At 45.4% G+C, this 24,613-nt stretch overlaps 1 protein-coding gene across 2 annotated transcripts in view; it reads right to left on the minus strand.

Moving 5' to 3' along the window:
* The window catches only part of LOC100121155 (neuroligin 3), a 279,197-nt gene that overhangs the window by 119,717 nt on the left and 134,867 nt on the right, over positions 1-24,613 (minus strand). The gene's annotated exons all lie outside the window — the stretch shown is intronic.

Genomic DNA, 24,613 nt, shown 5'->3' on the forward strand with positions numbered 1-24,613 from the left:
ACGTATATTTTCCGGTTTAAGATGAAAATGCTTTATAGAAGCGATTTTTCTTGGCTTCTCGTATTGACACATGACCCTCGCTGCCGGCGCACCAAAGAATGATAGTTTTCATATTTTCTCATTGCGAGCGAGAGCTGATGTACAAATTGCGGCTCCAAAAAGCAAAATTTTTTTCACGTTCTCGATGAAAATTTTATTCGAGTCTCCGCATCCGCGGTGATCGCATTATCTCGGTACCTTATGCGTTAATACACCTATATAAAGTATCGGAAAATTTGAGCTGCAGCGGAACATCTCGAATTTTTCAAATGCTCTTTGCGAAAATATCTTAAACGAAGGAAACAAAACGAAGGGACTTTGACCGATTCGACAGAGCGCAGCTGCCCGCGAGCGTCGGGAAAACAGAAGCCGCTTTGTGAGGACTTTTAAGCCGGGGGTCTCGAGCCAATTTTTCCCGCATGTAGCATTTCGAGAAACAGCAGCGCCCGTACGTCTTTCTTTGAAATTTCTGTCGGAAGAGAGTTTCCTTTGTCGGCCGCAGCGGCTTCAAACGCGCGCGGGGGTATAATCGTTTCCTTGCGCGCGCACTGCGAGACCCTTGTGAGCGCTAGACTTCTTCTCAACTCCAGTAATTGAGGTTGAAATTAATAAAAAAGAACTTGGGGCCTTCGCTCGGGAAACAGGAGTAAGGCGCGCACGCTTGCAATTAATTCCTGCTTTGTTATATATCCCGCCGGATTAAATATCGTTTATTGCGAGTCGGGAAAGGTCACGTTCGTATCATTGCAACTTTATTAAAAAGCTTTCGCAGAATTGCTTTGCGCAGCTCTGAAAAACAAACGTCCCGATACATAGGCCTCCATCAAAGATACGAGCACAGACGAGGGTATTATACGTGAATATGTAATCCAGGTCCGGATGCGCCGCGCGCAGTACCTAAAACAGACGGCGGCATAAAATTTATCGCGTCGTTATCCATTTTAAAGCGCGTCGCGCACATACACAAGTGCATCAACGGCTTTCGGATACGGCGTCGGGGAGACAGCGCTGGCGCATAATTTTTTATTTAAGCGCTGTTAATACATCAATATAACACCCTCGCGCGCCAGAGAGAGATCTTTTTACGCGCGGCAAACTCGAGGATAATATGCTTCTGCGCATCTACGTGCATTACATGCTACATTAACTTTTGAATTTCAAATGCCGCGCGGAGCATTAAGATGCAAACTGCGCGGTCTCCACTCGTGCGGCTGCGGCTAAATATTTAGAACTTCATTTTTAATGGTCCCGCTTTTCATCCCTCTCTCTCTCTCTCTCTCTCTCTCTCTCTCTCTCTCTCTTTCTATAGCGCGTATACCGCAGCAGTCTCGCGCCGTAAAAATTACGACGACCGCGCGGTCGCTTCCGAATTCCTTTTTTTCATAATAGTCCAATGCGCTATTAGCAGTCACACTCTCGCGGGTTAAGGCCGCAGGCCTTTGTATACGGCCCATAATTTTACGACAAAGAAACCAAACGAGCCGCGAATCTCGGCGAGAACAGGCGCGAATAGCGCGCGTGCAACGAGTGCGTGCGAGCGACAACGGCCGCGCAACACAAGGGCTCCGGCGGCGCAACTGTACGCAGCCGCGAGAGACATTAACGTCAGGCTGGCTGTCGCTAATTGATGACGTCATAATTATTATGCACGATTACGGCAGGACAGCATCGCACACATACGCGCGCGAATGTGCACAGAGGCCCGGAGACGATGATTTATAGAGCGCGCGCGTCCTACACGGGCCGGTCAGAAATCGCAGCGTTAAGGATCGCCCGGTATATTCGATTCGCCGCGCGCAATTTCCATTAAACCCGGCTGCTAATGCGATCCGAGCCGGGATTTCGGATTCGTTTCTGATGCAGTTCGGGGAATTCAAACTGCGCTCTGTGAGCTTGTTTTCATGATGCCCCGCCGGACATTTATCTCGGTTGGTGTTTTTTTCCGGGGGACATTGTAGCTGATATCGCGGCTCTTTCGCACGCCGGAGAGCTCTGGCTGTTCGCGAGTCGCCCTGGAACAGTGGGGTATGCATTTTTCGTTTTACAAAAATAAAGCTCTGCAGAATCCAGTCCTCTATTTTTCCGTTGATTGGTACTCGATATTCAATATGGTCCATAGTATACTAGCTATAGTAATGTAATTTGTGAATAACTGTTTGGAACTGAGAAATGGACAATAAGAGGGTTAATGGGCGAACATTTAGTTTTTCAAAGAAAAATAACTATTTCTTTTTCGCCGGGATCTTTGCACGAATAAAAAAAGAAATGCAAGTGTACAGAAACGTCTTACGGTTGAAGCAGTTTCATTGTTGAAGACTTCTTCCGCATATTATATGGACTCACCTGAAACAAAAAGGTTGCATAACGTTTAGCTCGCATGCGAAAATCAATATTCGAATATGCCTTCACACCTCGTGCCAGTCTCGAATGCCCGGAGGTACACACACCGTTAAATGAAACTTTGAATATCCCGCCCGCGTTGGCAATGACACATTCCCATGTATATTTCTTATGGGAAATGTCATGGCCGACGGGCGGGATATTCAAAGATTCATTTAATGGTGTGTGTACGTATCAAAATACTCCAGCTGACATGCGGCGACTGATGCATGCTAAACTCTTTTGGTTTTCTCCTCTGATTTTAGTACCTCCACCTCCTCGTCTAAATTATCAACATTTTTATCCGCGATCCGCATTTCTCGACATTATAAATTCCTACGCGCACGCGCCTGTCCTCACAATAGGCAGCTTCCAAACGGAACAATTATTCCGCAATTTTACATCTACGCACATTATTTTCCTTCCTTCAGCGCTTGACTGACGTTTATGGAATGTTAATCCCTCGCCCGACGCTTTAATCATCTTAATGAGACGTTCAGCGCGAATCGGCGCAACGGACGAAATGGCATGCACAGGAAAAAGCGAGCACGCGCGCGCGTGATTCGCGAGAAACAGCCGCGGAGAAACGTTTTGTTTAGCAAGTGCATGCGTGCGGGGCACTAAATAATCCTCATACGCGCGCGATCGTATATTATACTCTCGTGGAAAAAGGCAAATCGCCACGAATCTCCAGACGCGCGCGCTCCACGCGGACTCTCGCATGCATAACTACGCCCCGGCGACATTTATAACGTTAATCTACATTTCGCGACAAGCAAGCAAAAGGACCGCAGCAGCGCCAGTGCCGCGCTCGAGCTCGTGTGGGAGATGAAGAGAGAGAGAGAGAGAGAGAGAGAGAGAGAGAGAGAGAGAGAGAGAGAGAGAGAGAGAGCTGCGAGAGGGGTAGGAAAAAAATGGCGTGTCCTCGACGTTGAATAAATTTCACGCGGGATCTCCCTCGCGTGATTCGTCGCTATAATTCAGACGCTCGTGCGGGGGACGAGGGGGAGGGGGAGGGCGCCGGTAAATCTCATTATTTTCCCGGGCAACAATAATTTTATGACGGGACACGAGGTGAAAGACAGACGCAGCAGGCGAGGGAAAAAGAGCGCGTAGCAGTGTATGAATATACCGCGATAAACATGCGCGCGCGGCTGCGCGACACACGGGGGAGAAATAACACATACGCGTATGTGTGTGTTTATGCGCGGGAATTCCCATTTGCGCTTTCTGCAGCGAGCGGACGCCTTTTCCAAATGAAAACCCCGTGCCCCGGGAGCTCTGCAGCCGATTAGTGGAATTCATATGCTAAGGTTTTTACCTGACTGATGGGATGCTTTCGATTCCGTACGTTTCCCACTGCTTGCACTTGCAATTCGTATGGATGTAGGTATAACAATAAATCATCGACAATATAACTATATAACTATAAACTTTTGTACGATGCGTGCTTAAGCCAGACACGCCGTTAGCAGGCATTCCGCGAACTTTCAAGTGCCCACACGAGCGTAAACATATTTCTGTAATATACTCGAAACTTTATACTGGCAGAGAACAGCGCGTCAGTTAAGGTTACCAGAACTTATTCACACGCGCTACCTTAACCACTGAAAACTCCGTTACAATGGAGCTGTTCTATATTTGAAAAAAGAAAAGACAAAAAATCACCGAAATTCGAGGAAAGAACTCGACGAGTATACGAAAGCTGAGATGCGTCTCATCAAGTAGCGCAGCCACACGTCGAGTCAGACCCGAGTCGAAGAGAAGCAGCGCCAACGATCCGCTAAATATATATATATGCGCGAGCGAATATACGTTCAGCCCGTCTCTCCACGCACCGCAGCCGCACATAAAACAGAAGCTGATTGCGCGGTGAGCCGAAGGATCCGAAACTCAAGCGCGCGCGGGTAAGCAAGAAAAATGCGTTCTCGACGATATACTCGCCGCGCACTATAGTCGAGGAGAGTAGCGCGCTAGCGAACGACATCTGTCGGCGTTTTACGAGAGTTGATGGGTCCGCGCGGCAGCCCTATATAATATATATTTCTCTCGCGTGAGAGAGAAGGATATAAAAGCGCATTGTTGCACACAATGGAGATTGATAAAATGCGGAAGTCGGCTGGTTCACCTCCGAGATGAATTAGCCCATTAATTTTAATCCGTCTCCCGTAAAGCCGGGAGGGAAGAGAGTCGGCGATGGGGATCTTTATGAATCCTATGCAGCGGAGATCGCCGCGATCTTAATTAACAATTTCAGCGGCGCGATAATTGTTTCGCGAGGCTGCAGGGCCGAGAACCCGCTTTTTCATATGGACTGGGTTGGCTTCTTTCGCGCTTTTATTGTCTCTCGCGTGTATACGCACGGATGCACAAGAGAGACGGAGAAGAAGAGCAGCTGATACGACGTGTAATACATCTCTTTAAATTCAGAGACGTGTCCGAGACGAGAAGTAATAGCGAGGAGAAAATCACTCGTGCCTGACACGTGAAGGATAAAGCGAGCTAAGCCCGCATACACACCTTCCACGAGAGCTCAGTCGTTGTGGTAAGTGTACGAAGAATAATGCACAACTGCTGCTGCCTCTTCTTCTTCTACTTCTTCTTCTTGTGCTTCATAATTATATGTCGCGGGGAATGCGATGCGCTTCATTGTCGACTCGAGTTATTGCGACAGCTACGGTGCACTGGGAAAACTGATGTAAAAGCCGCGCAAGCAATTTCGTCAGACGATGAAGATCAAAATCCATCAAAATAGGATCTTTGCCGGAAAAAACGACATCAACAACTGGATTCCAGCGCACGGAAGTGCGGCGAAACATCGCTGTAGCTTCGAACTAATGCTAGTTAACGCGCACTAGTACTTGCACTTGCTCTCGCGGACAGATGAATCGAGTGATAATTCCGGCTTGCAACGCAGGCAATGACGGAATCCGCGGCGAACCGATACTACCTCTCCCTACCCTTTGCCCTCGTGCGCGGACACACACTAGACACCACAGCAGCGACGGCACTTGCCCTACCGCAGAGACAGCAACAGTAAGCGCAGCGCCAGCAGGAATTCAGGAGCGCGAGAGAAATTTGTCTCCGTCTTGTCTGAGCCGCCGGATAAAGGGCCTATCTCTCCCTCACGTGCTCGCGCCTGTAAGACAGAGACGTAGAGTCTTCGGGATCTTAATGGAGTCACGTCGGCGCTACTCGCGTCAATGTGTGCTTAACGAGATTATGATCCTATCCGTAAGACGGCGCATAGCCAACGAGCGTTTGCTTACATGGGATTGGAATAGGGATACCTATTATACTACTTACACACTCGCGGGCGCTACAGTGCAGAGAAAGAGTGCCCGATATTGTTTCGTTGTTGTACCTGCCTCGTGTGAGATCGACTGAATGCTGTGTATGTACACCCTGCGTTAATATATTCTGATCAGGGAAGGACCATCGTGACGGTCAGTAACCAAGATTAGAATTATGAACGGTAGGGGGCTCCTTTTTGTTCGAGCGACTGATATCATAGATTGGAAACGGCGAACCGAACCGAAAAAGCGCGGCTTTCTTGAATTTTGAGACCGTCATTATCTGTTTTGCCTATTAAAAATTTTTAATTCAGGATAATAAATTTATGGTATTCTTTGTATCATAATATCTGTATTGAAAAAATAAAAAAACTTAAGTTTCAAAAATTGTTTTTATTTCAAAAACCCAGTTTTTTTCAATTTATAACAAAATTAATGCAGAAAGGAAAAGAAAAACAAACTTATCTTGTCAGAGTTGTTTTTGTCAGTCTGGAGAGCGAACAAGCTCAGCAGTTTCTATCAAGGCATGTGCTTCAGAAATCAACGTAACCAGGTGTAAAATTTTTTATAATGCATAGTCCAAAGCACAAGAAACTGCTGAACTTATTCGCTCTCCAGACTGACAAAAACAACTCTGACAAGATAAGTTTGTTTTTCTTTTCCTTTCTGCATTAATTTTGTTATAAATTGAAAAAAACTGGTTTTTTGAAATAAAAACAATTTTTGAAACTTAAGTTCTTTTATTTTTTCAATACAGATATTATGATACAAAAAATATCATAAATTTATTATCCCGAATTAAAAATTTTTAATAGGCAAAACAGATAATGACGGTCTCAAAATTCAAGAAAGCCGCGCTTTTTCGGTTCGGTTCGCCGTTTCCAATCTATGATATCAGTCGCTCGAACAAAAAGGAGCCCCCTACCGTTCATAATTCTAATCTTGGTTACTGACCGTCACGATGGTCCTTCCCTGATCAGAATATATTAACGCAGGGTGTACGTATGTGTGTGAACGGCGACAAGAAGCTGTATAATCTGCTGGTCGGAGGTTTTGTTATGGGATTTAACTGGACTGAGAGCTCGTCGTAAAGGGATTTCGCCGGCTGAATTCGGGAGCACTCGTTCGGACTTGCTTGCTTGGTTTTGCTCTCGAGTGCATGGGGACTTATTTGGAGAGAGGATCGACTACTTCGGCTACGCTTCGAGGGCATCTCGAGCTTTCGTCGACTCGGTAATCTTCCAAACGGATTTGAAAAGATTTTTTTCACAAGAGCCGGAAACGTGATTCTTCTCAATCGGTCGAGTCAACGTGATTCAAAAAACCAATTAGGCTCACTCTGTCTCGAGTTGACGCCAAAAGTGTCAAACTTATAAATTGCAAGCACTTTAAGTGACTCAATCTATTTTCACCTCGCATCGTGTACGCTATTTTTAGTTAAAATTTGCATCGTTTTCACACATAAGCATAAGCTTTGAATTATACGCAATTTACCTAACTCCAGGTGGCAAATGAAAATGTTGCGCACCATTTACATCCTAATGATCAATAACGCTTTACAATCCTCAGCAACGCATTTTATTAAAAACGTTGTCGCGGCTGTTTGCTAAAACACTCGACAACATTCACGCGCCGAGGCAATTTGACGGAATATAAAATTTATCGAGGCCTTTTTATATGGCCGGCTCTCTATTTACCCTCTCGACGCACTTTATTTAGAAAGAATTGCGTAAATGACCCCGGGGAATCAGCAAAAACGGCCCGGGCACTTGACTTATTCGCAGCCGTTAAATGTAACGACGCAATTTACGTTATTACCTCCTTCATAATGCGCTTGCACAAATCAACTCGCTCCGGCATTCTCTCTCCCTCTCCTGCCACGCCAATATAATTTCAACTCGAAATTGTACGCGCACTCGCAGCAGTGAGAGAGGGAGGGCGGGAGGGAGGGAGGGATGCGTATATGGGCGGCGAGGATAAAAAAGACGAGTCGGCCGAGGGAAAAAACCGAGGGAAAGCGCTTAGCTAGGCGGGAAAATAGCTGGCTCGTCTTCCGCCTAGCCCGAGGCGGAAGAGGCGAAAGTCGCTGTCGAAACAGTTTTTCAGGGTTACGCGTCAAGACCGGCGGTATCGGTTTTACCTTTGTCCACGTTTGGAAACATTAACTACTCCCAATTCGAGGAGACGGCTGTTTGTGCAGTGAAAGAAAATCTCTATTCGAGCACCTCAAGACGATCGCGAAAACAGGATTCGAGGACGGTAATCAGTCAAAGCCCGAGTCGATCCTGCACTGGCTCGGGGAATGAGAAATTTCGTTAAGCTCGTTCGTCTCTCCCTTTGGCATATTTAAAGTGTGTATCCCCTGCAGATGACGACGACGACGACGATGACGAGAAGGAGGCGCAGCACATAAATACATCAGGCCACAATCTCTTTAAGGAGAAAACGTGACTGGAAAGCCGGAGATTCTCCTCTTTCTTTCCCTACGCTATTTTCACGCACCACAGAGGCGCAGCTCAAGGAAATTCGGTTAGGAGAGAAGAAGCTTCGGGACCGAAATCAAAATTAGGCGCTTCGATGTATTATGTACACGTCTGCAGGACACGCGAAGACGTATACGTACACGCAGCACGAGCAGACAGGATGAAAGGCCTGATTAAATGCCGCCTCGTCCCTTTGAGCCGTCTCCTCCTCCTTCTACTCGCCGACCCCATTTCTCCCCTCCTGCTTTTCTACTTTTCTACCCTTTTACCGGCCACTGGCGGCTTTAACTTCTCTCTCTTCCCCCCCCCCCTCTCTCTCTTCTCCACTCGTACTTTGTTCGTGCCCTTAACACGCGCAAAAACGGAAAGAAAGAACGCGCGCACGGGTTTCGCTCCCCGCCCCCTCCCTCTCTTTTTCCACTCGTGCCCTTATTTTTCACGAGCAAGAGACTTTCGACTTTTAATCGCCGAGCGCAATCCCGCTCTCTCTCTCTCTCTCTCTCTCTCTCTCTCTCCCTCTCTCTCTCTCTCTCCCTCTCTCTCTCTCTCTCTCTCTCTCTCTCTCTCTATCTGTGAGGCCGTAAGCTCCCTCTCTCTTCGATTTATCGAACCACGTTCTCTCGTGTTTTTTTTGTTTTCCTCTCCGAGCTTTTGACGCAGAGCACCTGCGCGCAGACTCTTTCATTTGAATATTCTGCCAAGCAAACTTTATACACGATAGCATCGCCTATATTATATACCCTCATGCTTGTTTCTTTATATTGCTCGTTCTTTTTAGTTGAAATGACGTGGTTTGATTTTTTTCTTCATATTTTGCCATCGTCTGGTATCGGCGGGATGTTCTCTTCAATTTTTTCCGGTTTCTAGCTTCGCCATCGCTTTTCGTTTAATTTTTCCTCCTAATGGCTTATGGAAAATGTGGATTGTCATTATGACACAATGCTGCGTTCTTCTTCCGGAAACACGCGAGCGACAGCTATCACATTTTATAAAATCTTTTCGAATTCCCGGCGTCATTTGATTACGTGTAACGAATGGACGTTTCAAGGATTAATGCGCGCTTTCATGCGCGAGTATACTGCAGCTTTCGGTTTTTAAACGATGGTTTGAGCGATCAACGTAAGTCAGGTATTTTCAAAAACAGATGCTGTCACAGCTCAATAGGTAGTTTCGATAGAGGACATAAATTCACGAATAGAATTCCAAAAAAGCTATCTAGATGAACGACCTCCGAAAAAGCATCGTGAAAAATTCTCAGCTGAACCGGTTATAGACTCATCGAGCGAGTAGTGTGCGCATTTAATAGTAAGCCAGCGTCCATATTAAATGGCATAGAAAAGAATCGGGTCAGCTATTTCTCGGATAGACAGTCCGTGAAGCAGACGGCACGCACACTTCGCAATGTCAGCGATCCGTAATTGCGCGCGCGAGCCGACGGGATTCCGAATTCCCACGATCCCTCATCGCGTATTCTTATATCGAAATCAATAAGCCCGCTGCGCTAGTTTGCATTTCGCGTCGTCTCTCTTTCCCGTAACGATTAATAACGCCGCTTGTGTACCGGGAATAGGGAAAATTGAAAAACATCAAGGGACGGGGGGAAAATCGATACGGCGAACAAGCGAGGAGTAATTGAATGAGCGCGTGGCGCCGTTCGGCATTAGCGAGTAATTTCGCGAAGAAGAATTATTAAAAAAAAAGTGCGCGCGCGCCATTAGAATTCGCTATTTTCCTGCATTGTTTGTCGGAGTAAAAGGAGCCGGATAATTTCGAGAGAGAGAGAGAGAGAGAGAGAGAGAGAGAGAGAGAGAGAGAGAGAGAGAGAAGATCGATGCAAGAGCGAGCATCCTTCGCTGAATGCGCCCGCCGATGGTGTACGTGTATAATACAGTGTGTACACTGCACCTACACGTTAAAAAGGGCGGCGCGGCCGGCAAACGGACGAACATGTGTATGGCAGGTTTCGAGAGCAGCTGCAAAAGAGGGAAACGGATGAGCCACGCGCTGCGTACGCGCCTGTGTGAGTCGGTGGGAATACCCACGGCTGCCGCCGCCGCCGCTGCTGCTGGCCGCTAATGCTTCAATCTTCGTTTTCCGAGAATTAGCGATGCGTGAATAAAAAATTGGATTTCAATCGCGAGAGCGGATTTATTTATTCTCCGCCCGGGGTGTTTGTACGGGTAGTTAGCGCGCGGAGCCTGCAGAGCTGCCGCTACGCTCGGTGGGGCTTTTTTTATCTCTCTGGGTGTGGTTGGCTCTCGCAGCTTAAAAGCTGCGCCGCGCTGATATGTCGGGCCCGTTATCGCGTCTGACCAGCGCTTTATTTTACTTCTGCAGCCGTCGAGCACACTCTTCGACGATATTGTCCGAAGCTTCGTATCAATTATATCGCTTTCAACCTTCGAACCACCATTGCCACAGATGATTATAACACTCGAGGCTAGTGAGTCGAACGGGCGAATAGTCGGCCGGCTGCGAGCGTAGGAGAAGCTCCGCAGGAAAGTCGCCGAGAAATAGGGCCGCAGCCGAAATCCAGGCCGCAAAGCCTGTTCGTATACGGCAAACAAAGAAATTACTCGTGACCGAATGGAGCCCAACGCGGCGGCAGTCCACTAATCCCACGCCCGAAAAAATTTGACCACCCTATACACGCGGCGGCTCCTCGCCGTTCGCGCGTGCGCGAGTCTCTCTATATGGGCTACGCTAAGCCGAGCATAATGCGAACGAGCGCGAGCCTGGCCGAGCGTCATTAAATCGCGCCGACCATTTCGTTCGGCTCCGAATGATTTCGACTGCGGCTGTCGAAAGAATCGAATAAATTTTCACGCTCTTTTCGTTCGATCATACACATCGGCTGTCACAGGGGCAGCGATGTCGAACATTACTTGATTTGCCGGCAAGTAACCAGGCAGTAAAATCAGCTTAACAAGCCTGAGCCTTGAGCCTGCCTGTGTGCATACACACGATACACACGAGTATACGCACCTGCAAAGTTTGGCATGAGTGCGCGATTGCCGAAGTAATGACGAACAACATTCGACCGGCCACTCGCTAGCGTTTCGTGACCAAAGCTCCCGTATACGTGTACTCCTCTTTCTCTTCCTCCTATACTGAGTCCTGCGCGGCATCGCTGCGCGCGCGCACGCAAAGGCCTAATTGGAACGTCTCCGGCCGAGGATGAAATTACCCGTGAATCCGGGCTGTAAGCCTCCGTAAGATTGAGGCCAGACACGATCAATTCGGGCAAATCAAGAGCTCTCCACGCGTTCGCTTCGCTGTAGCGTGACGCACACCACGTTGAGCGTTCATTGTGTAGACATTACGTTATACCTAGTTGAGACGCGCGTGTCAGTCGTTCAGATACGTTCAGTTCGGCAGGGATCTGTTTTGATTTGATTGAGATGTATTGCCGCTTTCTGTCGAGATCCCCTTTCGACGCTAGGATCGTGCGCTGGTTATCTTGGTGAGATTTTTGTTTATGCTTTCTATTAAGTGGCCGGCTTTTGTGCGCGTATAATGCACGCTGCGAGACTGGATCGTGAAAGAGAAGCTCTTTCCGGATTATACCGGGCAGAGGGAGGGAGAGCGCGTTGAAAGAGCATTACTGAATTGGTTATTTTTCGGTGCAAAATGTTATTGTTTGTAAGATGCACGTAAAGAGAAGTAACGCAGTAGAGACCTGTGTGCTGTCGCTCCAACCACCCATCCTTGTTGTGGACTAATTACTTTGTTAACCACCGTCGATGATGACTGCGATGAGAAAAGTCGAAGAAAGCCGAGCGTGCGGGCTATTGTTTCTATTCAAGTCACTTTTTCCGTTCTCGCTCTCTCCGCATACAAGTCAATGGACAGAAAATCAAGTAAACGATGATGTACAGTTAACTGTCTGCAGGATCAGGATTTGCAGTGCTGAAGCTAGCAATTGCTGCACTAGTATACTGAATGCGGAGAATGCTTCGCGCTTTGTACATCGACTGAATGAGATTCGACTACTAGAAACGTCGTTGATTAGTTTATGCAGGATGATACTTCGAAGCCTCAGAACACACGCTTGCTCTCGGCTATTGTAATATATTAACATTACAGTCGCAGACAGCGAAGCTGCGTGAATACTACTATAATATGGCTTTGTGACTGGCATATAAGCATCGACATCCCGACTCTGGAGCAGTCGATAATTCATATTAATCTAGTTTAATGAACTAGTTGCGAATGACATTACTTATTAATAACTGAGTCTATAACCGCCGAGGCGCGCTTACGAGGCGGAGCGCTGTCTCTGATTACTTTCCGAGGAGTTTAACCCGAGAACCATTAAAACGCGAACTTGTACATTTCGCCCCGGCCAATCCCGAACTAATAAAACTGGACTTAAACGGCGCGCTAGCTTATACGGCCTCCTGATAAACCTCTCCGAGCACGAGCATCGGCGGACACGCGCACGCGCTGGCCTCGGGGATCTTCCGGGTCGAACTCTCCAGCCGAAAAATATCTTCGAACTCCGCCGTAACTCGATATGAGTGTGCGCGCCCGGGCGAAATTCATTATGCGCCGGCCTCTGAAAAATGAAAATAACGCCGTGGGTATCTCGCGTACGCGAGCGCGACATTTATCCAATACGTGCGTGCAGCGCGTTATTCTTTTCACCCTCGACGACTGCAGCTCTCGCTGCTTTCTTTCCTCACAATGCTCCCTCTCACTCGCGCAGCTTTTCCTCGTAGGCCATTATTTTTTCATTGCGCGGGCCGCCCGGGTTCCGCATGAGGAGCCGCAGACAGAGCCCGGATAAAATTCCGCCCGCGATTCTTGACTGCTGCGCCGAGGAGCTATATTGTGGCATGCATCCGCTCGCGAGCCCGTGTGTTCGTGCTCGGAGGGAAGTCCGAGGGCGACCGGAAATGAAGGCAAAACAAAAGTAGCGGCTGCTGGCTACTCGCTGACCGGAACGCCAGGGGAAATGGCCGCTGAGACACAAGAGTGTGTGTGCGCGCGCTGCAGCTTGCGTCGCTTCTCATTTTCGATCTCGGTATATGTGCAGTGCGCGGATATACAGAGCCTCGTGCACATGATTTTCTATTTCTGCAAATTCTGCGCACCACCCCCGGCTATGCATTTTAGACCAGATGGGTATGCCGCATACTTTCTATGAAGCTTCTCAGGCTCTTTCCCAGTACCCATTACCGACTCTTCGATGCGGAAGTTCATGAAAGAAATGTGAGCATACGGATCATTTTGCATTCTCGGAGAAAGTCCTACCCTCTCTCATTACCGATCCATAATCATTGTACGTCAATACGTAAACAATATGCGATGTCAGATTCACTATTATTAATGAAGCTTTTTAGAATTGTTTCCTTCACCGCGAGATACAGAACACACGCAAAAACAATCTGGAATAAGTTTACAACGAGCTGCGCCATCAAGAATCGCGCAAAGCTGTCTTGTGCAAAAGCCCTTCTCAAGCTGAAGAGACACGCGCGGACGTACGTATAATGTCCAGACTCTCTGCGGGAAAGTCCTGTCTCCCCAACGACGTGATCAAAAGCACGCAAGAACAATGGCCGCGAATTCTCCCGACGCATTCGAAATTCAGATATCGGTGCCTGCTCCTGAGTATATACATACATATGCATTTCTCTGCGGAAAGCAACTCTAGCCCGCGAGAGTTTGACTGCTCGCGTGATTACACGTGCCGGCTTTGGCTCGAGCTGCTCCCAAGAGGCGAGTACGCGCCTGATACGTACTTCGCTCAGGTACTGCAGCTACACGCAGGCATGCGATACATTCGGCTGCAGGCTTCCGGACGACGGCGGAGCTCGAGTATCGGGGAAAAAATTCGCGGCTCGCAGCTTAACTGCGTCGCGTGCACTGGATGGATTCAAAATACGTACTGCATGAGAGAGGGAGCGCGGAGCGAAGGAGCTTTTTCGAGGATTGTGCGCGCGGCGCGCGGCTCGTATTAGTCGTATTTCGCCGCGGGAAACGAGGTTATGCTGTGTGCTACTCGAAGATACGGGACTTTATTTACATATTCAGATTTCGCGAGGGGAAAACGATATTATGTATCGTGAAAATGACTCGCATTGCGTGTATAGCCAACGACTTTTTATGACTCTCGGCTCGTGCGAGTATTATGTAGGCTATTACGGTAAGCCACGCTGACTACGTATACTCAGAAAATTTATATTTTCGGCTGTGCACCGCGTTATGTTATACACGGGAATGATTCGAGCGGCTTTTTATCATACATGAATACGCTCCGCCCTTTCGAAATTCATCGCACATAAAAGCTTCTACGACGATTTGACATTTGATTTTCATGCGTTGTCAATTTCATGAGGAAATAATTAATGGAACTGCTCGAAAGCACCATTCTGTCTAACGTAAAGCCAGCTCGGAGGTGCTTTTTCAAAAACCGTTTCCGAATACACGAGGTGTAGAAAATTACTCGCGCCGAGAGCGTTTACCGAGAAGAAGCGTTGCGTATAATTTGCATATTCCTGCACGCGAGTGTAGGGCTATTATGGCGTCATGATTTCGACGCGAAAAATACAGTCCTCCGCTTTAGCATCGAAACATGTACCCTGCGTCTCGTCCACATCCTAATGAGCCACGAAACACACGCGAACAGCCGATTTCTTTTGCTGAATCGTAGCCGAAGAGGTTTCGGTAGGCTCGGAGAGTGAGGCGGCGCAGTAAAAATCCTCGCCGGAATGATAATATTGGTAATGCCGAGAAGCTCCCGGCCAAATGTTTTTTAACGCGCGCACGCGCGAAATCGCATTAACGATTAATTTGCCGAGATGAACAGGGCGTCGGGCCTCGATAATTTATCGGCAAAATTTAGCGAAATGTAGGCTCCCTTGCCTGCCGGCTGGCTGAATTATGTAACGCTGCACCGAATTCCCTCGGGGAAGAGGCAAATGAATTTTTAAGAGCCCGCACGGAGAGCTAAGTTATCGCCCTCCATTTCTTAGCGCAGAGCTAAACTACTGCTGCTGCTTCAGGTATATCGGACTTTTCGCGCGGGAAGCCGAGGAAACGAGCGTCGGGTCTGCTGCTGCTGCTGCCGTAGTGCTCTCCGACTGGCTCTTCGCTACCGGGATTCCCTTTTCATTTTTCCGCTAGTTTTTCATTGAGGACTTGGTTCTGGCGAGCTCGGATTTGCGGCCTTGTTAGATCTTGCTCTACCCTGCGAGCTGGCAATGATTTTTGGATTTCGCGTAAAAGATGAACCAGATTGGGTAAGAGAATCGATTTTGCTTCCTCTACGTTTTTATGAAATATCCGTGCGGATTGCTGTGTGTATGTGTTTGTGTGTTTGTGTATATGTATGGTTGTGATCGAGCTCGAACGTTGCGCGATTCAAACACCGAGAATCGCGCATAGCGACCCTTAGCAACGAGACCGACGACGTCGAGGATGTTATTGTTTATGTTGAGTCTGGTTCTGACAGCTGCTGAGAACAATTGTGTTTACGTTTGTATAAAGAGTCCGAGTTCAAGTGTGCTTTGCTATAAATACGTCTTGTCATTCTCATTACCCGAACCCAATCTTAACATTTTAGGGGCTCGTCCGGGATAGTTAATTCAAACACCATGGAAGAAGTGGACTCTGTAATAAACTTTTGGCTGGAATTCGTTTCACGGACTGCCTACAAAGAAAGAGATACTCTTCTACGAATTGAACTAGAAGAGGTGATCTTGAAACTAAATCAAGAAAAGAAATTTATTACAAGATTCTGTCAACTGGATCTTGATATTGCGATTCAAAGAGTACTTAGTGAGAAAGCAGAGGCAAAATCGAAACAACTGGAGATTGAATTTAAACATCAAAAACCGATCAATGATAATGAATAGAAAACTGGTCCACAAGCCGAACAACTACAGAATAAGGAGTTGGCAAAGCTACATCGTTCTAACCTTTTACTTATGAGCAACTGCGTTGGCTTGCTTGAAAAGCATAAGGATTTTCAATGCCGATTTGAACAGCTAAGTCGTTCTAAGTAATGTTTATAATGTTTTGAGAAAATTCATGATTTTATGAGTTTATAAGGGCCCTATGGTATTTAAAATATTGAGGTTTCAATTTTTTCATAAAAATTTTATGATTTGATATTAAAACTAGTGGTGGGCGGAAACAGCGCTCGTCTGAAAGCTAGTCGGTGCGATTGTGGTCCACCCTTCGTAATATCACCCCTCCCCTACTTTCAAGATTGTGAACGAATCTTTCTAATTACCATAGTCTTTTGCTAAGAAAATTGCTCCTTTAGTAAAATAATTATGATTGAAAATATTTTAAAAAAGCATAAATATACTGTATATTTGAACAATATTTTATCAATTGGAACTATAAATTTAGTTGAAGAAAGCTACATGCCAAAGAATTGGCAGCGGATTTATTTTTTAAATAAGAAGTAACGCCTGATGCGCATTATATTTTATTGTTAAAATGCGAACAGGCTACGAGCAACGAGTGCTTCTTTTCCGATCCGTGCGCACAAGCAGTTTGGAATTCAAAAGTTGAACCGTGCCCCCGCCAGGCGAAAACACTGAAAGTCCAGACTTCCGCGATGACGCGTAAAACTGCCCTCACGCACTCGCGGACGTGATCATAAATTCCAGCGAGTACTTTATTCCCCCCTTGGACCCGCCGGGCGATAGCCATACGCTGCTTGCTTTTTACGCTGCAGCTGCGTGATCGCTCGCGCACACACGCGGTTTTTATGTGCGGCCTGGCTTTCATAACGCGTGGATTTCGGAACCAGCCGCCTACACGGCTTGGGATTCCTCGGATTACTCGGATAGTCCTTCGCGCGTGAGAACTTGTCATGTGCAGCGCGTTTACTGCGGATGCATAGCTTGCTCGGCCATATAAGGAAAAGGTATGAGTGCTCTCGCACGACAGCCAGCTCGCGAGATTGTAAAATTTCGAGCTGCGCGCGATCCCAGCGATTGCTCGAGGAAACGGGATTTCTGGATTAACGAGCTAGCTTACTCTCCTCCTCCCCCTTCCTCACCCTCTCTCCTCGTTTGATGCTTTACGACTGCGCTGGGGGCAGGCAGGCGGCGGCAGATTTAACTATGATGAAAATTTGTCGGGAGTCGAGTAGTGGCGCGCGATTAGGCGATAAAGTTGTTTTAATTGCCTTTGTTGCGAGATGCACTGCAGAGAGCTCGCTGAAAACTACGAATGTGGAGACGGGTCCATACATTTTTGGATTTCAATTAGGACGGGGCTTAAAATTAATGATTGAAATCTGCTCGAGGCTTTGTTATACCCTGCGCGCGGGATTCGGCTTGGTTAAGTGGCGAGAGTCCGCGTCGAATCAGACCTGATTTAATTCCGCATCGGTGAATTCAAAATGTTGACCGTACGTGAAAATTAAGAAAAATTTTAGCAGCGATGAATTCAACAATGAAGAGAAGAACTATCAATCCGTCGATTTTCAAAAGCGACTTTTGTCGCTGACTCAACTGTTGCATATGATTTGCGAATGTATTTCTTGAACGAGCTGTATATAGTTTTTTGCGTCCCTTAGACCAGTGCTTGTACTCCTACTCTGTGAATTACCTTTGATTAAACAATGGATATTGTACACTAGTTAACTCGGTTATTAACAAGGACATCGCTCTTTTTCACTATCATGCCGGTACTTTTTCCAACACGCACTCGTTAATCAACAGCGCATGCAAAGAATGCTCATACAACTCGCACTCGCAATCTCTCTCACAATTAATGATTTTTTGAGAAATATCAATCCCGCGCAAGTCTAAATGGTAAAATATCTTGTGCAAGCCATTCACGCAGAGCGTATATTTTGCATACAATTTTATAATAATAACACAGTATGGCAGATAATATTGAATTTATTGTTATACTTATTATTGCGAAATTTATGTATCAGAAATTCTCTTAACCGCAACGCCAAAGATACATTATCTGCACCATCCTGCGACAAACATCCACCACAAAAGCACCAAAAGCATTCCGAAAATTTTCCAAATTAACCTCGATCATAGCGTGTGGGCGGCGGCAGGTGTTATGAGAGTCGTAGGTTCGTCAGCTAACTATGGCCTCGCGCGGGCGCGCGTCAATGACAAAGCATTAAGCCTAAGAACAAAATTGCCTCGAAACCACTCAGCGGGACGACCGCACGTGGCCTTTTCTTGTCGCTAAAATGTACAGCCCGACGAAATATGGTCGGGGATTACAGTCGCTGCTTCGATATTAAATCGATTTTTCACGATTTCCAGGTGAAGCCTGTTGCTCTGGTTCTTTCTCGAACTCGGGGTAAGTTATTCGGGCAACTGCTACTGATTTTTGTGGCAGTACCTGTATTTCTTTGGAGCTGATTATTTTACAAACCTTCCTAAGTGAAAAAAATTCTAATTTCCGAACGTCAAACAAGTTTCTCTGTTGAATCAGTGAAAAAAGTGCATTTGATTGGGAAAAAATGAATAGCGTTTGAACGAAATCGTACAGCTCGACTTGATTAGTTGACAGAAATAACGATTTGTCCAATTGCCTCCAGTTATTTTACTGGAACAAAGTACGCACGCTCGCGAAAAATGACACATTTCATTTTTCGTTGTTAATCAATATAATGCTGGCTCGGATAAAAATCGTATATTTTTAGTTCAATACAATGTTTGTATTTTCTCGGTGCAGATAACGACGAGAGCAGGACCTGGAAAGCTGAAACAATAGCAGAGAGGGGAGGAAACTTCAAAAGTGATATTTGATACATTCAGGTTATTTTCTCTCTGGTCTAAGGTGTCGCCGCGGATCCTCACGCCCCTCCACTCCCTTTCTCTCTCTCTCTCTCTCTCTCTCTCTCTCTCTCTCTCTCTCTCTCTCTCTCTCTCTCTCGCTCTCGCGCGCTCTCTCCTTCAAGTCTCTCCGTAACAAAAGTGTACTTAAAACTTTGCGCGAGCGCGATCGTGATATAAATTTTCATACTTGTTAAAAGTTGCCAGGGGAGGCAGAAAGACGAGCTCGAGTGAATTGATACCGTGAGCCCCACCGAGCCGCGCCGCCGACGTTATATTCGACTGGGCGGAAAAGCTCTTTCTCTCACTTGTTTCTTTAGAAGTGAGAGAAGAAAGAGCTGCAGACTAAAAACAGAAGAGCGGAACTCGCGGATCGTGTAAACAATGAAACAAGATCTCAGATTTTCTTCTTTTCTGATGCGCGGTTTACGCTTGATAATTTGGTGAGGAAAGTTTTATTTGATTCCGAAGTACGCTTATAATTTGAAATTTTCAAGTGCAAACGCAACCAAATGAAAATAAATGTGTTATAAAGAATACATCTGGAAAGAATAATGTGTTGAGTTTACTACATTGCGAGCTTTCTACCGCCGGAGCTCAGATTTATCGCAGTAACTATAGAATTGGTGACGAAGAGCTATTAATGAAAGCCCGACCGCAATGAAATGAATCTGTGCAGTAGCCATACGAGAAGAATTCGAATAAATAATCCCGGCAGTAGCGATCATAAATCGCGCGATAAGCGCTCGAGCCCACGTTTGGCGGGCCAAAAACTTCGCTAATAAGCGGCAACCTTGAAAGTATACATAGTGGCGCAATTAAGGTGAAATCCGGGCTCGCAACATCTTGGGGACCGCGCCGAAGTGAAAATCTCGATGTCGCGCGAGCAAAACGCCACTCGAGCAGCGACGCCGGCCGATCAACTGATAAACGAGAAAACTTTCGTCATCCCTCTTTCGCTCGATCTAATACGTCGTCCCCCTCCTTCTGCCGATGAGGGGAGAGAACTCGAGCAAGAACTATATCTCCTGGTTCAGCTAGTCGGCTCCTCCTTACAGCTATGATATTATAAAATGGATGTCACGGAGGCTGCAGGGCCAATTAGGATTCGTAAATCGGGGACGAGGCCGGAAATTCGACCTTGGTGAGATGGATGTTTCGAGTGTGCAGGTCGATGGCTGGCGAGAGCTTTCGGGGTTGGAGATTCGAGACTTTCTCGATACGGATAAACTTTTCTCAAGTATCAATTCGAATAATTTTGTAGTTTTATTTCGAATTTTCTGAAGTGTGTGGCACATTTTCGGCTAGATATCAGTCGACACTTTTCGATTATGTAGAAAAATCATGTTCGCTGGTGTGATCACGATTATCTGTTGTGGCACTCGATCTACACATCACACAAGCAACCTGTAAAACTTAAAAAGTCGGTTGCTGCGATATTGACTAATTTATCATTGATTCGTGATAAGCAGGTCATCGTATTCGTATAGCGGCATTATAATAATCCAGCAACTCTAACCAATATCTTCGTCCTCATTTTAACTATGTAAGATGATCGACAGCTTCCTTATTGGCTAAGTTGGATTCCGTATATTAAATCTGGTTTCAAATCAAACCAATATTCGATTGCTGGAATTGTCTATTCGATCAAATAGTCGGTCCCTACGAAGACTAGCACGTTTCAAATCCCTCTGGAAGATTAGTACTTTGCGGTTTTGAGACTTTACGCTTAAACAATTGACGATATTTATGGACGCCAAAGTGGTACATAGTAACATTCACATGCAAAGAGACGGCTTGTACAAAAAAAAAATATATATATATATATATATATATATATATATATATATATATATATATATATATGCCGCGACGCGAGCAAGCGAGACAGAGACTCGTGCTCCGGACGTCGTTAGAATTTCGCATGCCTCTCGATCCCTGCGTGCTACTCCAGGACATACTTTTCGCCATCAAAGTTTAAATGTTGGGTTTCGCTCGACGAGATAATCAAAAGTTGGCAATGGATCGCCATTATAAATGTCATTTTTATTGCAAACAGTTATAAATGCACTTCAAACATTAAATTTTATAAGCCGCCGTAATGGAGTTGAAGCTCCATTTCGCCGCATGTTAATTTGAACTTGAGATTAAGGCTATATGCGAATGCATGTGGATAACGGTGCATTCAATTTATAATAGAGCATAAGCTGATTTGTATTTTCAAAGCTATGGCCTGCTCGTTAAACACGCTTTACTAAATTATTGAGTTAGTAGTTTAGGATTATAGTAGTTTATCCTAGTTATAGTACGATATATAATAATAAACAGGAATAATTATTCTATATTAATAAGCGCAGTGCATTGCTTTGCTGAACTTTTAGCTCAAGCCGTTGCCGTCATAATATGGAAAGAGAACATAATTTATTGCATTGAACCGAATTCCGATGACTATTGTGATTCATGATTTCATATAGTCATTATTTTAATCGTCTAAATGCTAATGAGGATGCAAATTAAATGTTCGGTTTAAATCAGTGGTGTACGCGCGAATTCAATTTTGTTTCCGCGTCGCGTTTTGCTACGCGACTTTATTTGTATAGGCTAATGCCGATCCACGTAAAAATTACGTTTGATTCCTGAACGCGCGGTACAATTATATGCGACGCTTTCGATATAATATCGCAAATGATGGAGAACATATGAATATTCATTTGAGAGGGAGAGACGAGCCTAACAATGGGCACTGCGTGTTTCTCTCTATGGTTTTGTAAAACATTATAATATGTTTTCAGACATACTGGCACACCAAACCCCAGCGCCGCAATTAAAACTCGCGTACCTTTCCGATACCCGAATTTCGAGAATATATATATATATATATATATATATATATATATATATATACTAGTGGGGCTCCGCCCCCCTGCTCGCTGCGCTCGCCAACCCCCCGATTCTTGTTTTAGTGTAAATTTAATTTTCAACTATTATATATGTATCATTTTTCAAGTAGTAAGTAATTTGTTTTTAAATATAGTACATATTATTAAAATTTGATATAGTGATGATTAAAATATAAAAATTGTGATGCGGGCAACAACTTTTACAAATTACTTTTTGGTTAACGGAATATTGTCTACGAAGAAAAGCACCATATAGATCAAATTTACCGAAAAAATCTAACGTAGATATATGTTGATACGTACCGTCATTATTTACGTTAGTAGGAAATTGATAAATTAAAAACATTTATGATCTTATAAAGTTTTTACAATGCTGAATATAAACACGCGAAAGTGATAACAATACAAAAGCAAAAGACAATGCTTAGTATAAACACATCAAAGTGTCAACAATATAAAAGCAAAAGTCAATGCTTAGTATACGCACATCAAAGTGTTAACAATACAAAAGCAAAATAAAAACCTTATAAGAATTATTTACTTCAAACAAAGTCAAACTTTAATAAAAAATATTACAAAAAAACGCTCCTGTCTATTTACCTCATGGGTGGTGTGGAAAAAATAGAAAAAAAAATTTATACCACTCTAACCTCAAAATGCAAACTTTAATTGCAATTTTCGGCTCTCGTGGTATAAAATATCGTATGATACTGTTGTGGGAGGTGTTTTTCTACCTTGCTCGATTTTCTCACTCGCAGTGCTCGTGCGAAAGCCTCGAGAAAGGTAGAAAAGCAGATCCCACAACAGTGTGATAATATACTATTAAGTTATCTCTCTATTGGTTTATCTCTACTCTTATATATAATTTAGATACTACTATGCTATGAGCTTGTAATGGGGGCTTGGAAGAGTTACTACGAAGAATGTGGAATTTTCCCGAGGCTGATACAACATCTTAATGCAGTACTATACCTGATATATTTTAACGGTGGTTTGTTTTTCTTTATAGTAGTAAATTATATTTAAGAAAAAGCTGCTAAAATGTGCGGGGGGGCTGCGGGGGGGCTGCGGGGGGGCTTTTCAGATTATTCAAATCACATGAAAAATGGAAGAATTTTCCCTTATTTTGCGGGGGGGGGCTGTGCGGGGGGGCTGCGGGGGGGGGCTGCGGGGGCTGCGGTGGGGAGTATGTCCAAAACGTCTATATAATATAGGTAGATATATATACAGGATAAGCTGAAATTCATCGGACGAAACAAAAATAAACATCGGATTCCGTGCTCGCGAATCAGATTTCCGCGTACACTCTTTCTTGTATCGGTACACTCAAACTTTATTATTCCGTGCACATGCTCGGCGAGTGAATCATCTTTTGGAATCCCCGTACGGATCATATAGATATCGATAAATCGATCACGTTAGGAAATCCCGATGAGCACCGCCGATTTAGCGGATTTTCCGTGATAACTTCGGCTGACGTCCATTTTCAAGTCGCAGCAATTTTTCACGCGGACATAATCGCCGCAGTGATATCGCGTCGCGACGGCTCGACGATCGTAACAATGACAAGGTATTGCGCGAAACGCAGCCGCCACGGCGCATCAACGTTATTGCGCGCGAGCATCTGTATATTGAAACGGCAAAAGCTCGTCGTCGCGCATACGAATCAGCGGCCCCTGGTGAAATATGCAAGTTCGTTTCTTTGGGGCCTCGCTTATATTACGATGATAATGCGCGGCACGAGGTCCGCGCTCGGCCGTTCATTTAATTATCGGAGCGCTCGGCTGGACAGCGCGTCGATCGCAGAGAGTACATCAGTATATATGATGGTCATATAGCTATAATATACAGGGGAGACTTTCGCTTCTTTTCGCCGCGTGTGGCCGGCGGTCTTTATCGCGAAATGAATAATGCACGCGCGCGCGGCTCTGCGGTGAGCGAGTGCTCGCGCGTACATGTACGTATTGGAGAGGGCGCGCCTGCTATTGGCATATTATGCAATCGCAATGCCCGCTTCGCTAATTACGATACAATATTGCTATAACGAACCTCCGGAGCTGGCGTAGCCATATAACCGTGGAATTTTACGTGCGCGAACTGCCGTTCGGCGTGCGTTGGTTAGAAGGCTGCGGCATTCGCGTTAAATGATGTTTGCCATTTTCACGCGTTGATTAGGTCCGCTGTTTAGAATGAAACGGTTTGAGGCCGCCGCCGCCGCTGTGGCTGCGGCTGATCCATCCATGGCTGATTGAATTTTCATTTGTGCCTCTCTCTCTCTCTCTCTCTCTCTCTCTCTCTCTCTCTCTCTCACACTTCCTCCCTCTCCCGAGCACGTTATGTGGAAAATGTATGCTGTTGTCTTTATTTACAGTTATCGATGTGGCATCGCTTATTATGAGGAATTCTACGAAAAAACACACATCTTTGACCCTGAAAAACTTTTCTTGGACTCTCAATTTCAACGAAAACTAGCCACTGTTCCACGATACGTATGCTTAATTTCTGAAGACACGAATGAAAAATCAGCATTACTAGGATTAATAAGAGTTTTAATTAAAAAAAAAGATAGTTAAAAATGCTTGCTTTTGTCGAAAGTTACCTATAACTTGAAATATCGAAAAATTATGGGATATGAATATTTTCATCAGTTCTTGGATAACTTTTGACCAAATTAATTATTTTTTTTAATGAAAGCTCTTTGCACATTCTTTGATTCTATATAGTCATATGGATTTTCCGTTCGCAAC

This window comes from Nasonia vitripennis, chromosome 4 (assembly GCF_009193385.2).
Source record: "Nasonia vitripennis strain AsymCx chromosome 4, Nvit_psr_1.1, whole genome shotgun sequence".
Lineage (NCBI taxonomy): Eukaryota > Metazoa > Arthropoda > Insecta > Hymenoptera > Pteromalidae > Nasonia > Nasonia vitripennis.